This window comes from Lepidochelys kempii, chromosome 5 (assembly GCF_965140265.1).
Source record: "Lepidochelys kempii isolate rLepKem1 chromosome 5, rLepKem1.hap2, whole genome shotgun sequence".
NCBI lineage: Eukaryota > Metazoa > Chordata > Testudines > Cheloniidae > Lepidochelys > Lepidochelys kempii.
In genome coordinates, this window is record NC_133260.1 from 47,820,467 (window position 1) to 47,835,631 (window position 15,165).

Genomic DNA, 15,165 nt, shown 5'->3' on the forward strand with positions numbered 1-15,165 from the left:
TCGTTTTAGAGGCCATGTTTCGCAGGGGGACGGCTTCTGAGTAGCGAGTAGCATAATCCAGAATGACAAGTATATATTGGTGGCCCTGGGCTGTCTTCTCCAGGGGTCCCACTAGATCCATGGCTATGCCTCGAAGGGGACCTCTATGATGGGAAGGGGTACTAAAGGTGCCTTCAAGTGGGGACGGGGACTGTGCAGCTGACACTCCGGGCAGGACGCACAGTACCTCCGCACTTCTTCATGTACTCTGGGCCAGAAGAATCGTTGCAGGACCCGTGCCAGGGTCTTCTCTACCCCCAAATGCCCCCCAAAAAGATGACTATGGGCCAGACTTAATACAGCATTCTGGTGTTTTTGAGGTACTAGGATCTGCTGTACCTTCTGCCCCTGTACTGGTGCAACCCAGTATAAGAGATTCTTCTTCATTATGAAGTAGGGTCCTGGTCCCTGGGTTTTCCCTTCCACGGGGATCCCATCTATTTCAGTCACCTCCTTCCTAATGTTGCCGTACCTTGGGTCTTCAGCCTGGTCCTGTCCAGAATTTCCTCTCCCGGGGCTAATCTGCCAGAGATCTAGGGGGCCAGTCTCTGTTGCCTCTACCGGTTCAGAGGCGTTAGGGTGTGGGTCAGACTTGGGTGCTTCTCCCTCCTGGGTGGCCTCCTTTTCAGCTGCTCGGGTCCGCCTACCTACGAGAGTGACCCTCTGGCCTTGGGCCAGTATTCGGGTTCCCAAGGCCTTAGCTGCCCTTCTTTTCCTTTTCATCTTTCTACGCTGTCTGGGAGTGGAGAACAAATCTGGGGATATTTCAGAGAAGGTTGGGGGTTGACAGTCTACTGTGGATGCCTCACTACTTTCCGGGCTTCCCCCTTTCTCCAATTCCCCTACCGGGAGTAAGTCTCCAAACCCTGGGAAGTCCCTCCCTATGAGCACTGGGTATGAGAGTTTAGGGACTACACCAGCTGCCACCTCAGTAGTGTTCCCCTGAATCTCGATTTTTACTGGGATGGTGGGGTAATAACCAACTGTCCCATGGACGCATGTTATCCCCGTACGCTTAGCCCACAGCAGCTGACTACGCTTCACGAGCTTCCCTGAGACAAGCGTGATAGCACTCCCTGAATCAACCAGTGCTGTGGTCTCTACCCCATTTAGCTTCACTAGTCTAGTATACATAGGTGGGGTTAGTGAGACCCTCACAAGGTGGATTAGGGAGCATGGGTCTGCCCAGTTCCCCAGGTTACACTGCATAGGCTCCTTGGCATTGGGACATTGTGCAGCTATGTGTCCCCACTCCTCGCAGGCATAACATCTGTATGGAGCCCTAGGCATTCCCCGGTCTCTTGGTTTCGGTAGTCTAACATCACGATCCTCTTCCCCCTCAGTGCTCTGACTCTTTGTGGCTTCTGGTGGGCCTTCAGCCCCTCTCTTTTTCTACCTGGGCTCTCCTGGTGGCCCAGTCACCTGAGCTCTAGGGCTTGGTGCTGCTAGTTTAACCCAGGGTGCTTCTTCCTTAACTGGTTGGGTCAGCTCCCTCGCCGTCCTTTGCCTTTCTACCAGCGCGACAACCTCGTCGTAGGTGGAGGGTTTGTTCTGGCTTACCCAGGCACGAAGGTCTGGCGGTAGTCCCATGATGTACCGGTTGATGACCAGAACCTCTAGTATCTCCTCCGGACTCCGGGACTCAGTTCATAACCACTTTCGTGCGAGATGGATGAGATCATATAATTGGGACCACGGGGTTTTGTTTTCCTGGTACCTCCACTCATGATATCACTGGGCCCGCACTGCGGTCGTTACCCCAGATCTGGCCAGGATGTCTGCTTTCAGCTGGGGGTAGTCTGCGCAGCCTCTTCAGACAAATCAGAGTAGGCGTTCTGGGCCTCCCCACACAGGAATGGAGCGAGGATGCCAGATCACTGTTCTCAGGGCCACCCCTCCCGCAGGGCTGTCCTCTCAAAGGCCAGGAAGTATGCCTCTACATCATCCTCCTGCATCATTTTCTGCAGCCAATTGCTGGCCCACATGATCTGTGTCCCATCATGGCGGCAGTTCAGCTCTGTAAGGGCCTTTACCTGGTTTACCAGTTCCCGCAACATAGCCCGGTCTTGAGCAGCCTGGTCCATCAGCAGGTGATTAGTGTCTTGCTGCAGCCACACTGCGTCCTGTTGGGCGGCTGCCTGGACATGAGTAGCCTCCTGCTGCGCAGCCATGGCTTGTATTGCCCGCACTACCTCCTCCATTGTGATGAAAAAAAATAAAAATAGACTCTCTTCCCTTTTTTTTTTTTTTCCTTCCGAACACCCTCCTTCTTCCGCCGCGCTGTGGACACCAGATCCCACTTCCGACACCAGTTGTGACAAAGTTCCTGCTCTACACCTTGGTGGGTCTTGCGCTTATTGGCGGATTTGCTCGCCTTGGAGCTTCACGGCAGCCCTCAGCTTGGCAGTTTTTCTGAATTCTCAGTTCAGGTTGACGACTCCTGTGTCTGACAAGAGTTGGGAGGTTTGGGGGGAACCCGGGCCCGCCCTCTACTCGGGGTTCCAGCCCAGGGCCCTGTGGAATGCAGCTGTCTAGACTGCCTCCTGGAACAGCTGTGCGACAGCTACAACTCCCTGGGCTGCTTCCCCATGGCTTCCTCCCAACACCTTCTTTATCCTCACCATAGGACCTTCCTCCTGGTGTCTGATAATGCTTGTACACCTCAGTCCTCCAATAGTCCACATTCTCACTCTCAACTCCTAGTGCCTCTTGCTCCCAGCTCCTCACACGCACACCTCAAACTGAAGTGAGCTCCTTTTTAAAACCCAGGTGCCCTGATTAGCCTGCCTTAATTGATTCTAGCAGCTTCTTGACTGGCTGCAGGTGTTCTAATCAGCCTGTCTTAATTGTCTCCAGAAGGTTCCTGATTGTTCTGGAAACTTCCCTGTTACCTTACCCAGGGAAAAGGGACCTACTTAGCCTGGAGCTTATATTTCTGCCTTCTATTACTCTCCTATAGACATCTGGCCCGACCCTGTCACACAATAGATTAGTGCTTCCACACAGAGCTTCTTGGTGCTATGTTGGCTGCCTCTGAAACTATGGACACTAGACATCTATACCACAGAAAGACACTCCAGTCAGCTGGTGAGAGGGCACGCTGCCATCCAAACATATTGGGATGAGCATAGGTAGCCAAGAGACCATCCATGAGCCTCAAGTCGGTGTTGAGTGATGGCAGAATTCCCAGCCTGGACTGTCCAAAGAGCCATCTGTTCTATGGAAATACACCTGTGGTTAGGGGAATATTCTAGCACTAATCTATTACTCATTTACAGTGAATTCAAAAATTACATATACAGCACATGTATCCATCAGATGTGCTAGTCTGTAGCGGGCGGGGAAGCTCTGTATAAAGGAATACAAGGGAGAGAAGTATTACAATGGAGTTTTCCCTCTGATTTTTTCATAAGACAGCCACCAGGTAACAGAGCCTGGCATCCCTACAAGATGGCTTTTATCCACCTGCTGGTTCTCTGCTTCAGACTATAATTCAGCATGGTGGAGACATATGTTTGAATCCCATATATTTTTACAATATAAAGCTCTGCTTTATTAGCTAATAAAGGAGTTACATCTACAAGTAAAGGATAAAATTAAGGTAATAAATGAAAATTTGCAATGAAAGTGTCCTCACTGTGAGATCTGCTCCACTGAAGGATATTTCATCAAGCCCATTGCTGGAGTCATTTTAAAATGGATTGGACAAAGCACTAGAACAGTGGCTCTCAGCCTTTCAAATTACTGTACCCCTTTCAGGAGTCTGATTTGTCTTGCATACCACAAGTCTTACCTCACTTAAACTACTGGCTTACAAAAAAAATCAGACATAAACATACAAAAGTGTCACTGCACACCATTACTGAAAAATTGCTTTACTTTCTCATTTTTACCATACCATTATAAATTAAATCAATTGGAATATAAATATTGTACTTACGGTTCAATGTATAGTATATAGAGCAGTATAAACAAGTCATTGTCTGTATGACATTTTAGTTTGTACAGACTTCGCTAGTGATTGTTATATCGCCTATAGTAAAACTAGGCAAGTATCTAGATGAGTTGACGTACCCCCTGGAAGACCTCTGTGTACCCTTGGTTGAGAACCACTGCACTAGAATACACTTTGTGCTGGCAAGGAGATGGACTACCACTTTTCCATGATTCTACTACACTTTAAGCAGAGCCATCCTTTTCAATTCTTAGTATTCTGCTAACCATTAAAATGGAAGTTACAGGGTATCTGTGGAGACTTTTCAGAGAATAATTACTTTGTTGCATTGTCTAAGAACAGCACTTTCTGTTATCTGGCTAAGGAAAGAATGGCAGATACCAGCAGCTCTAGTATTCATTTGTCATGAATATCTATTTAGAAGTATTTCATTATTTAACATTAATTAATGACGTTCAGCAACTCTATTTTCAAATAGTGTTAATGAGAGAAGAATTTGGCCTTAAATATTTATGAAGCTACTTAGTTAGAAGAGTACTGTAACTAAGTTAAAAGTTAGAAATTGAGTTCTGCTAATTGGGTTTATCTTTGTACATTAATTATATTCTAGCTCTGATGGGGCGTTCACCCCACACCAGCATGGATCAGGTTAAAGTGGCAAGAGAGGCCAATTAGCCTTAGGCTGAACCTGCTGGGGAGCTGAGGGGCACTGAGACTGCAAACAAAAAGTTCACCCAGGCAGGACTTCTATAAAGGAGTCGAGGATGGAGGAGGTGCAGTGAGGTGAGCCTGCAGTCATGCTCCCTGATACAAGGGGGAGATGAGGAGCCTGAAAAAGGCAGGGCAGGAAGCAGCCAGATCTGAGAGGGATAGACCTGAACTGCTGGTTCAAGGGTCCCTAGATTGGAACCCGGTGTAGCAGGCAGGCCCGGGTTCCCCTATCACCCAGTGCAGGGGTGGCACAGTCAGCACAGTGGAGATGGAGATGGCCTGAGACTTTGAGGAAGGAGACTGTTAATACTCTGAAAGGGAAGGACTCTTGTGACTGGTCAGAGGGCTAAACCATGAAGGAGAGGCACTGCAGCTCCTGATGAGCAAGAGAGGGGCCACAGTCACTCAATGGGTTGAGTGACTGCCAAATGGGGTGTGGACAGTGGTGAACTAATTCCCCAGATGAGCCATAAGGAAGCGCTGCTGAGTGGTGAGTAGAAGACCATTTTACACTAGCAAATCCATCAAAGAACTATAACGTTTCCCTATGTGTTACCTGCATGGAGAGCATTAATACCTTTCTGCTATGGGTCAAACCCAAGACTTTACTACAAGCCTAGGCAAAACAACCTTTCAAGTGACAATATGACACAGCTTGCAGTATCTATTTACCTAAGAGTCATCCAGTATTTCATATATTCAGGTTTCAGAGTAACAGCCGTGTTAGTCTGTATTCGCAAAAAGAAAAGGAGTACTTGTGGCACCTTAGAGACTAACCAATTTATTTGAGCATGAGCTTTCGTGAGCTACAGTTCACTTCATCGGATGCATGCCGTGGAAACTGCAGCAGACTTTATTTATACACAGAGAATATGAAAAAATACCTCCTCCCACCCCACTGTCCTGCTGGTAATAGCTTATCTAAAGTGATCATCAGGTGGGCCATTTCCAGCACAAATCCAGGTTTTCTCACCCTCCACCCCCTCACACAAATTCACTCTCCTGCTGGTGATAGCCCATCCAAAGTGACAACTCTTTACACAATGTGCACGATAATAAAGTTGGGCCATTTCCTGCACAAATCCAGGTTCTCTCACCCCCTCACCCCTCACTATTACCAGCAGGACAGTGGGGTGGGAGGAGGTATTTTTTCATATTCTCTGTGTATAAATAAAGTCTGTTGCAGTTTCCACGGCATGCATCCGATGAAGTGAGCTGTAGCTCACGAAAGCTCATGCTCAAATAAATTGGTTAGTCTCTAAGGTGCCACAAGTACTCCTTTTCTTTTTTCATATATTCAGAATGCCCAAATTCTATACGCTGCATGAGGAAGAAAGCTTTTAAGAGCCCCTACTCCACTCTGCATATTGCACTCTCCCATGGAAAGAGGGATTTACACCTCTGCAGCATGCTCCTTTCTCCGCAACCCTCCAAAAGCTTATCTGTGAGGTTCTAGCTATGTGGAGTTGTAAGATGCAAGTAAGTTCCTTAAGATTCTCCCATACAATCTCCACCGGATTGGAAGTGGTTAAGGAACTGGCCTGGGACCCATAAGACCTGGCTCAAGTCCCTGCTCTGCCACAGGCTTCCTGTGTGACTTTGGACTTCAGTTCTCCAGCTCTAAAACTGGGGATGATAATACTTCTCCACTCTACAGAGGTGTTGTCAGGACAAATACACTAATGACTGATGTGCTCTGCTGCTAGTGATGGGGGCCCTAAGCAGACAGGGGAACACACAGGAAGTTCATACAGCTAGGACCGTATTAACTTGAATTGCTTCATCCTCTGCACTGTGGAACCCTTCTTTGGGAGAGGCTCCAGGGACACCGCAAGAGCAGCATTATCCCATACCCATTCAGTGTGTGGGTGGGACAGTGCTCACTGAATGAGCTGTTAGACAACATTTTATCCTCTTTGTTCAATGTAGGCCTCATGCCTTATTTACTCCACATTAGTCAAACCCTGCTCTGAAGACAGATTTATTTAATTTCTTCCTGGACTTTCTATGCCATTCCTCACTATGGCATCTCAGGGCTTCCCAAACATTATTTATCTTCACAACACCCCTGTGAGCTGAAGTTTTGGCTAAAATCATTCAGACATTTCCAAGAATGAGATTAGAGGAGAAATAAGTGTGGTAGGGGTTTTTTTTGTTGTTTTTTTTGCCCATGTTAAAAAATATTTTATAACCATTTTTGCTGAAACCCTGTAGTGTCCCAATGCTTTGGAGCAGAGTATTGAAATTTGTCAGGGAGAGGGATGTCTTTTGCCATCCTTGTGAAAAGTCACCCAAATTTGGCCAAGTTATACGCCTCTGAAAAATGACAGTTTGCACATGTTCAGTCGAGACTTGTTAGAATTTGGCAGCTACATTCCTGGAAGATTCCATCTGCACTGAGCATGCTCCATCCCCTCTCCGCTCCCATGTGTGATTGTCCTTCCTCTCCCACCATGTGCATGCATTGTGATACAGTTTTTAACTACATGATTGCATACTGTTTTTTTTCCACAGGACCCCAGTGCATATGCTTGACCTGCTCTAGGGATGATTCAGGGTTGTGCAGTTGGAAGGTCTATAGTGAATCAGGTAGGGGACTGCAGGAAGAGAAAGGACAGTCTCATGGTTAAGGCAGTGGAGTGCTCTCCATGAGAACTGGATTCTATCCCTGCCTCTGCCACAGAGTTCCTGTGTGATGCTAGGAAACTTGCTTAGACTTTTCAGAGCTGGTTCCTAATTGTGTGTTTCTTAATTTCTGAGTGCCCAACTTGACCCTGGTGTCTGATTTTCAAAAGTGTTTTGTACTCACAGCTATAGCTGAAGTCTACAGGATCAGTGCTTTAAACATATAATGTGCTCTATAATGCTATTCTGAAAAATCCGGTTTTAGGTATCTCAAACTGGGCACCTAAACTTAGCAGACACTTTTGATCCTAATCAATTTGTGCCTTAGCTCCTCATCTATATACAAAAAAACCCCTACCACACTTATTTCTCCTCTAATCTCATTCTTGGAAATGTCTGAATGATTTTAGCCAAAACTTCAGCTCACAGGGGTGTTGTGAAGATAAATAATGTTTGGGAAGCCCTGAGATGCCATAGTGAGGAATGCTTAGACTCTATGGGAGACAGGCCAGTCCTTGCCTACAGACAGCCCCGCAACCTGAAGCAAATACTCACCAACAACCACATACCACACAACAGAACCACTAACCCAGGAACTTATCCTTGCAACAAAGCCCGTTGCCAACTGTGTCCACATATCTATTCAGGGGACACCATCACAGGGCCTAATAACATCAGCCACACTATCAGAGGCTCGTTCACCTGCACATCCACCAATGTGATATATGCCATCATGTGCCAGCAATGCCCCTCTGCCATGTACATTGGTCAAACTGGACAGTCTCTACGTAAAAGAATAAATGGACACAAATCAGATGTCAAGAATTATAACATTCATAAACCAGTCGGAGAACACTTCAATCTCTCTGGTCACGCAATCACAGACATGAAGGTCGCTATCTTAAAACAAAAAAACTTCAAATCCAGACTCCAGCGAGAAACTGCTGAACTGGAATTCATTTGCAAATTGGATACTATTAATTTAGGCTTAAATAGAGACTGGGAGTGGCTAAGTCATTATGCAAGGTAGCCTGTGTCCTCTTGTTTTTTCCTACCCCCCTCCCCAGATGTTCTGGTTTAACTTGGATTTAAACTTGGAGAGTGGTCAGTTTGGATGAGCTATTACCAGCAGGAGAGTGAGTTTGTGTGTGTATGGGGGTGGGGAGGATGTGAGAAAACCTGGATTTGTGCAGGAAATAGCCCAACTTGATTGTCATGCACATTGTGTAAAGAGTTGTCACTTTGGATGGGCTATCACCAGCAGGAGAGTGAATTTGTGTGGGGTGTGGAGGGTGAGAAAACCTGGATTTGTGCTGGAAATGGCCCACCTGATGATCACTTTAGATAAGCTATTACCAGCAGGACAGTGGGGTGGGAGGAGGTATTGTTTCATATTCTCTGTGTATATATAAAGTGCTGCAGTTTCCACAGTATGCATCCGATGAAGTGAGCTGTAGCTCACGAAAGCTTATGCTCAAATAAATTGGTTAGTCTCTAAGGTGCCACAAGTACTCCTTTTCTTTTATAGTTTAGTACAGTCTCTCATATCCATCCAGTCCATGGTCTCTCTTATGGCACTGTCAACAAGAGTGCCATTTACAGAGATATGACATTTGTTGAGAGTGCCCCTTTGTTGAGATGGTTTTTGAGACACACATCCCTCTAGTATCTAGACAGAGGCCACTAATCAATTTCACATATATCTACCAACAGCCATCAGGGGATAACTTGGTAACTACCAAGCTGGAATTAAATTGATAACCTAGAGTGGTCAGTTTGTTGCCCTAAAATCATCCAGATCCACTAGGGCAATTTGCTTACCATCAAACAGATGGTGCTTTGAATTGGGACGCCTACTTGATAGGATCCAATGTACCTACAGTTCTGTGCTGTGTTAACCAATGTGCTTCCCCTTAAACTGTGTCACATTAGGAGTTCATGTAGTTTAAGATTTTAAAAGAATACTTTAATATTAAGACTATTAAAAGGTTTCCATTTTAACATGAGAAAGATCACTGAAATTCCTAGTCATTCCACTGCTTTTATAGCAAGATTCTCTAAAGTTGTGACAGCAATAGTGTCTGGGTGTGAGTCAGAGGTGAATGGCAGATAATTGAACAGCTGTGATGCTACTGTTAGTTCATTTTTCTGAAGGATTGAGCCCATATTTATAATTAAGCAAAATGCAACTCTCCTCCTCTCCTAATTTTTGTTTTCCAATCTAAAGAGATTAATTAGTGTAGATTGGTACGGGAATTATGATAATAGACACAGCTGCTTCAATGGTAACTGGATGTATGTTGTTAAATTTAGATTTAATGCAGATTAAACTCATTACTGTCTCTTACACAGAAACTTTGACTATGGCTAAATATAGGAACCAACTGATAGAAAAGGAAAGCTTTGTTTCCAAACTTTGATACAAGAGCAACCCCATTTATTCTCATTTCAATTCTCTACCGATCCCACCCAGATATCTATTAGAACTGCACCTTGTTTTAGAAGAGTTTAATTTATTAACCAAATACTTCTCATTTGTATGTGCTGAGTATTCAGATACTTGAGGAGAGAATATTTGATTGATATAGGTGCAAAATTACTAAAAAAGGTAGGATGGTTAAATCCATAATTTAAATGAAAAACTAAATTTAAGGGTTTGGTTATATCCCAGCATGTGGTGGACTTCCCACTCCTCATGAAACATCTCCAGGAATAGTTGAGAAAATAGTTTGGGAAACCTTAGCATCGCTTCCCCTTTGGAAGATTGTGAAAAATGGTCTCCAAAAGATTTGTGCAACTGTTTGGCCACTCCAGTGAATACATTTATTTTACAGAGAATAGATTAGATTAGCATATTGTGCCTATTAAGCACAGATAAAAAATCAAGAGAAACTACATGACATGAATAAAGTAGAAGTTTACCCATTTTCTGAAGATTCAGCCTTAATATTTATTATTTGATCCTGAGCTTCAAACAGTTGAACTATTAAAACCATCAATGAGGAAGAGACACAAAAGTCAAGAATGAATTTTGCTGTTAGAGAGAAAGTTGAGACTCTCTTCCAAAACGTGATTCTCATAACACTCAATAGCATGACTTCTCAAAGAATGGAGCAGAAAGGAAGATTTGAGGGTTCATATATGCATGCTCCATGGGAAACAAGTGAGCTGGCATATTTCACTTTAGGCTACAAGTCTTGCAAACATGCCTTTAATAGCAAATCAAAAAGATATTCAAACATTGCAACTGCATAATGAGAACTCTCCCCTGAAGTGTGTAATGCACAGCAGTAATTACTGTGAAGGTATCTGGAATCCCCCCTACTGGTAACATGTCCTGGGCATTGAATTAGGTGGTTAATCAGATGTGTAACTTTGAGCATGTGAATAGTCCCATTCATGTCAATCAAGACAATGGAATTGCTCATGTGCTTAAACTTACGCATCTGCTTAAGTACCTTGCTGAATAGGGACCTTAATACAATGAGGCACAGGTTCTCAAAAAGCTATTTAGGCAGAGTTTGGCACTTCAGTAGCTTTGAGGATGTGGGCCTAAGTGTCTGTTTGACAACACAACTCAGAGACCTTTAAAATTTGGAAGGAGCAGAGCTGGACATTAACAAAGTATGGTAATAGCAACAAACCACCCAGCCTCTCAAAAATCAGAAGTAAAGTGGGAAGGGGAAAGTTGTGATCTAACAGATTTATGAAGCACTGAAATCACCTTGCCATCTTCTGAACTATCTATGGCAAGGCATATGCCCACAACCTAATCTGATTCAGGGAATTTGGTCTCATCTGGGTGCATGAGAGGTGTTAGGCTTTCACTCACTCGTTTGGGCCACCTTTGCTGCTTCATGAAGTGCATGTAGCTTGTGCAACTCACCTGCTAACCTGGTTTGGAGACATCTGAATGGGGAACATTAGCAATTTAAGACTGTAAATTCTTCAGGACAGGGATTGTCTAGTTGTTCTGTGATTGTACAGCACCTGGCACAATGGGGTTCTGGCCCATCACTGAGACTCCCATGCACTACTACAATAGAAATCATAAATATGAATACAAATAATCTCCTTGCCATAGCCATTTAGAAGTATTCACAGCTATTCCCGCAAAGAAAGGAAGATACAAACAGTCCTTACAGGCTCAAAATAAATTCTCAACATTGCCTCTCTTGGATATATACTGTGATCATCATATTGACTAAAAGGTATAGCCAACTGTTTGACTACAGCTGCAGTTCAGTCTTAAAAATATTTAAGAGACCAAATAGCCAAACTTAGCTATATGTATTGTCTAAAGATAAAGCAGTACAATATGAAAAGGTGACCTACCTACCCTCTTTTCAGGGAGCAATTCTTATCTAATAGCATGTTCACCTTACACAGGTGCGCTTCAAAGATGCACATTTCAGCCAGTAGCATTTTAGTTTGTTTGGGAAGGTTTGTTATTGTGGGAATCAAAAAAATCAGTTTTACATTTTAATTTAAAGGCCAAGGCTCAGCATGGAAAGTTTCAGCCCTAAAGGAGAATTTTTGAGACCGTTCTGAGCGAGTGAAAGCAGGAGGCTATAACAATGAAAGTCAAGTTATTAGGTGTATTATCACAGAGCCTACATACCAAAATTGGTATCCTATTGTGCCAGTCAATGCAACCAGACCTAGAGCTTCCCCACCCTGATGGGCTTACACTCTAAATAAGTTATCACCTTACCCATTGGCATCACTATGTGAAAGCTGGGAGGACATGCAGTATACACACAAGTTAGATTTTAGTGATAGAAGGATATTTTTACTTTTGTTTGTTTGTAATCATTTCTATCGCTGTTCCTTCTCTACTTGGTATCACTTAAATCTAAGTTCTATTGTTAGTAAAACTTATTTTACTTTTACAAAAGCATCTCTGTGTAGATTAAACTAAAGGGTAAAATCCTCTGTTTATCTAGCAGGCTGTTGTGTCTTCTGTCTCTTTGGAGGCAGCGAACTTGATAACTTCTGTGAGGGTCCAGTGAGAGGGACTGAACATTACAGGAGAGACTGGAAGGGTTGTTGAGTCACCTGGCGAGCAGTAACCAGGCTGGTAGAAGCCAGGGTGAGGCCATTCTGCTGTGAGGACACTGCTTGGCCAGGGCTCTGAGCCTAAGCTGCACAGCACAGAAGTGTTATAAAGAAGGTGATGACAAAACCCCTTACTGATCTAGATGAAACCCCAAAGCATCACAATGGCTCCATCTGGAGCTCTTTAATGACCTGAAAATCAAAAAGGAATCCTAGAAAGAGTGGAAACATGGATGAATTTCTGAGTAGAAAAAAAATAGCACACACATATAGGGGCAAAATCAGAAAGGCTAAGGCACAAAATGAGTTACATCTAGCAAGGGACATGAAAGGGAATAAGAAGAGGCTCTTTAAACTATGTCTGTCAATTAATTGCAATGAACGCCTGCAATTCTGAAAGCAAAATTAGCACGTTAATTTTTTTAACACCTTAATCCCATACCTGTGGGTGGGACAGGAGGCATCAGCGGCAGGGGGTTGAAGCAGCCCTAGTCCACAGCCCCAAGTCCCTAGAGGGGCTGGAGCCCCAAGCAGGAGAGAATCTGAGAGCCCCCAGCTTTGACCTTATATTTGAAAATATAGAAAACTCCAAAATATTTAAATAAATATTAGAATACCATTTAACAGTGCAATTAAAACCGATTAATCACAATTGCTTTTTAAAATCCCTTTACAGCCCTACTTTAATGCACATTAGGCACAACAGAAAGATGAAGGAAAGTATAGGTTCTCTATGCAGTGGGGAAGGAGAGTGGATGACTGAGGTGATTAATGGAAGCACAATATGTAGAAGTCCAGTCTGTTGTTTTGACCTTCAGGAGGAGTCCACCTAGAATCCTTCTTTTTGTAGTGTTGGTAGGAAGGTCTCTGTGGATTAATAAGTTGTTCAGAGGTGTGTTGGAAATATTCCTTGAGTCAGAGACGTCGAAAATAGGATTCTAGGTCACCACAGAACTGTATCATGTTCGTGGTGGTGGAGGGGCAGAAGGAGAGGCCCCAAGATAGGACAGCTTCTTCTGCTGGGCTAAGAGTATAGTTGGATAGATTGACAATATTGCTGGGTGGGTTAAGGAAACCATTGCTGTGGCCTCTTGTGGCATGTAGTAGTTTAGATAGTTTAGTGATCTTTTTCTTTTGTAGAGAAGCAAAGTGCGTGTTGTAAATGGCTTGTCTAGTTTTTGTAAAGTCCAGCCACGAGGAAGTTTGTGCGGAAGGTTGGTTTTTTATGAGAGTATCCAGTTTTGAGAGCTCATTCTTAATCTTTCCCTGTTTGCTGTAGAGGGATGTTGATCAGGTGGTTCCGCAGCTTCTTTGAGAGCGTGTGGCACAAGCTGTCAGCATAGTCTGTGTGGTATGTAGATTGTAATGGATTTTTTACCTTCAGTCCTTTTGGTACGATGTCCATCTGTTTGCATTTGGAAAGAAAGATGATGTCTGTCTGTATCTGTACGAGTTTTTTCATGAAGTTGATAGATTTCCACTTCATATGGCTAAATGCAGTGCCTTGCATAATGACAGGTTTCAGAATAACAGCCGTGTTAGTCTGTATTCGGAAAAAGAAAAGGAGTACTAGTGGCACCGTAGAGACTAATCAATTTATTTGAGCATAAGCTTTCGTGAGCTACAGCTCACTTCATCGGATGCATTCAGTGGAAAATACAGTGAGGAGATTTATATACACACAGAACATGAAAAAATGGGTGTTATCATACACACTGTAAGGAGAGTGATCACTTAAGATGAGCTATTACCAGCAGGAGAGCGGGGGGGAGGGGGAAGAAAAACTTTTTGTAGTAATAATCAAGGTGGGCCATTGCCAGCAGTTAACAGGAACGTCTAAGGAGCAGTGGGGGGGGAGAAGGGGGAAATAAACACGGGGAAATAGTTTTACTCTGTGTAATGACACATCCACTCCCAGTCTGTATTCAAGCCTAAGTTAATTGTATCCAGTTTGCAAAATAATTCCAATTCAGCAGTCTCTCGTTGGAGTCTGTTTTTGAAGTTTTTTTGTTGAAGAATTGTCACTTTTAGGTCTCTAATCGAGTGACCAGAGAGATTGAAGTGACCAGAGAGACTGAAATGTTCTCTGACTGGTTTATGAATGTTATAATTCTTGACATCTGATTTGTGTCCATTTATTCTTTTACGTAGAGACTGTCCAGTTTGACCAATGTACATGGCAGAGGGGCATTGCTGGCACATGATGGCATATATCACATTGGTAGATGTGCAGGTGAATGAGCCTCTGATAGTGTGGCTGATGTGATTAGGCCCTATGATGGTGTCCCCTGAAGAGATATGTGGACACAGCTGGAAACAGGCTTTGTTGCAAGGATAGGTTCCTGGGTTAGTGGTTCTGTTGTGTGGTTGCTGGTGAGTATTTGCTTCAGGTTGGGGGGCTGTCTGTAGGCAAGGACTGGCCTGTCTCCCAAGATTTGTGAGAGTGATGAGTTGTCCTTCAGGATAGGTTGTAGATCCTTGATGATGCGTTGGAGAGGTTTTAGTTGGGGGCTGAAGGTGATGGCTAGTGGCGTTCTGTTATTATCTTTGTTGGGCCTGTCCTGTAGTAGGTGACTTTTGGGTACTCTTCTGACTCTGTCGATTTGTCTCTTCACTTCTGCAGGTGGGTATTGTAGTTGTAAGAATGCTTGATAGAGATTTTGTAGGTGTTTGTCTCTGTGTGAGGGGTTGGAGCAAATGCGGTTGTATTGTAGAGCTTGGCTGTGGACGATGGATCGTGTGGTGTGGTCTGGGTGAAAGCTGGAGGCGTGTATGTA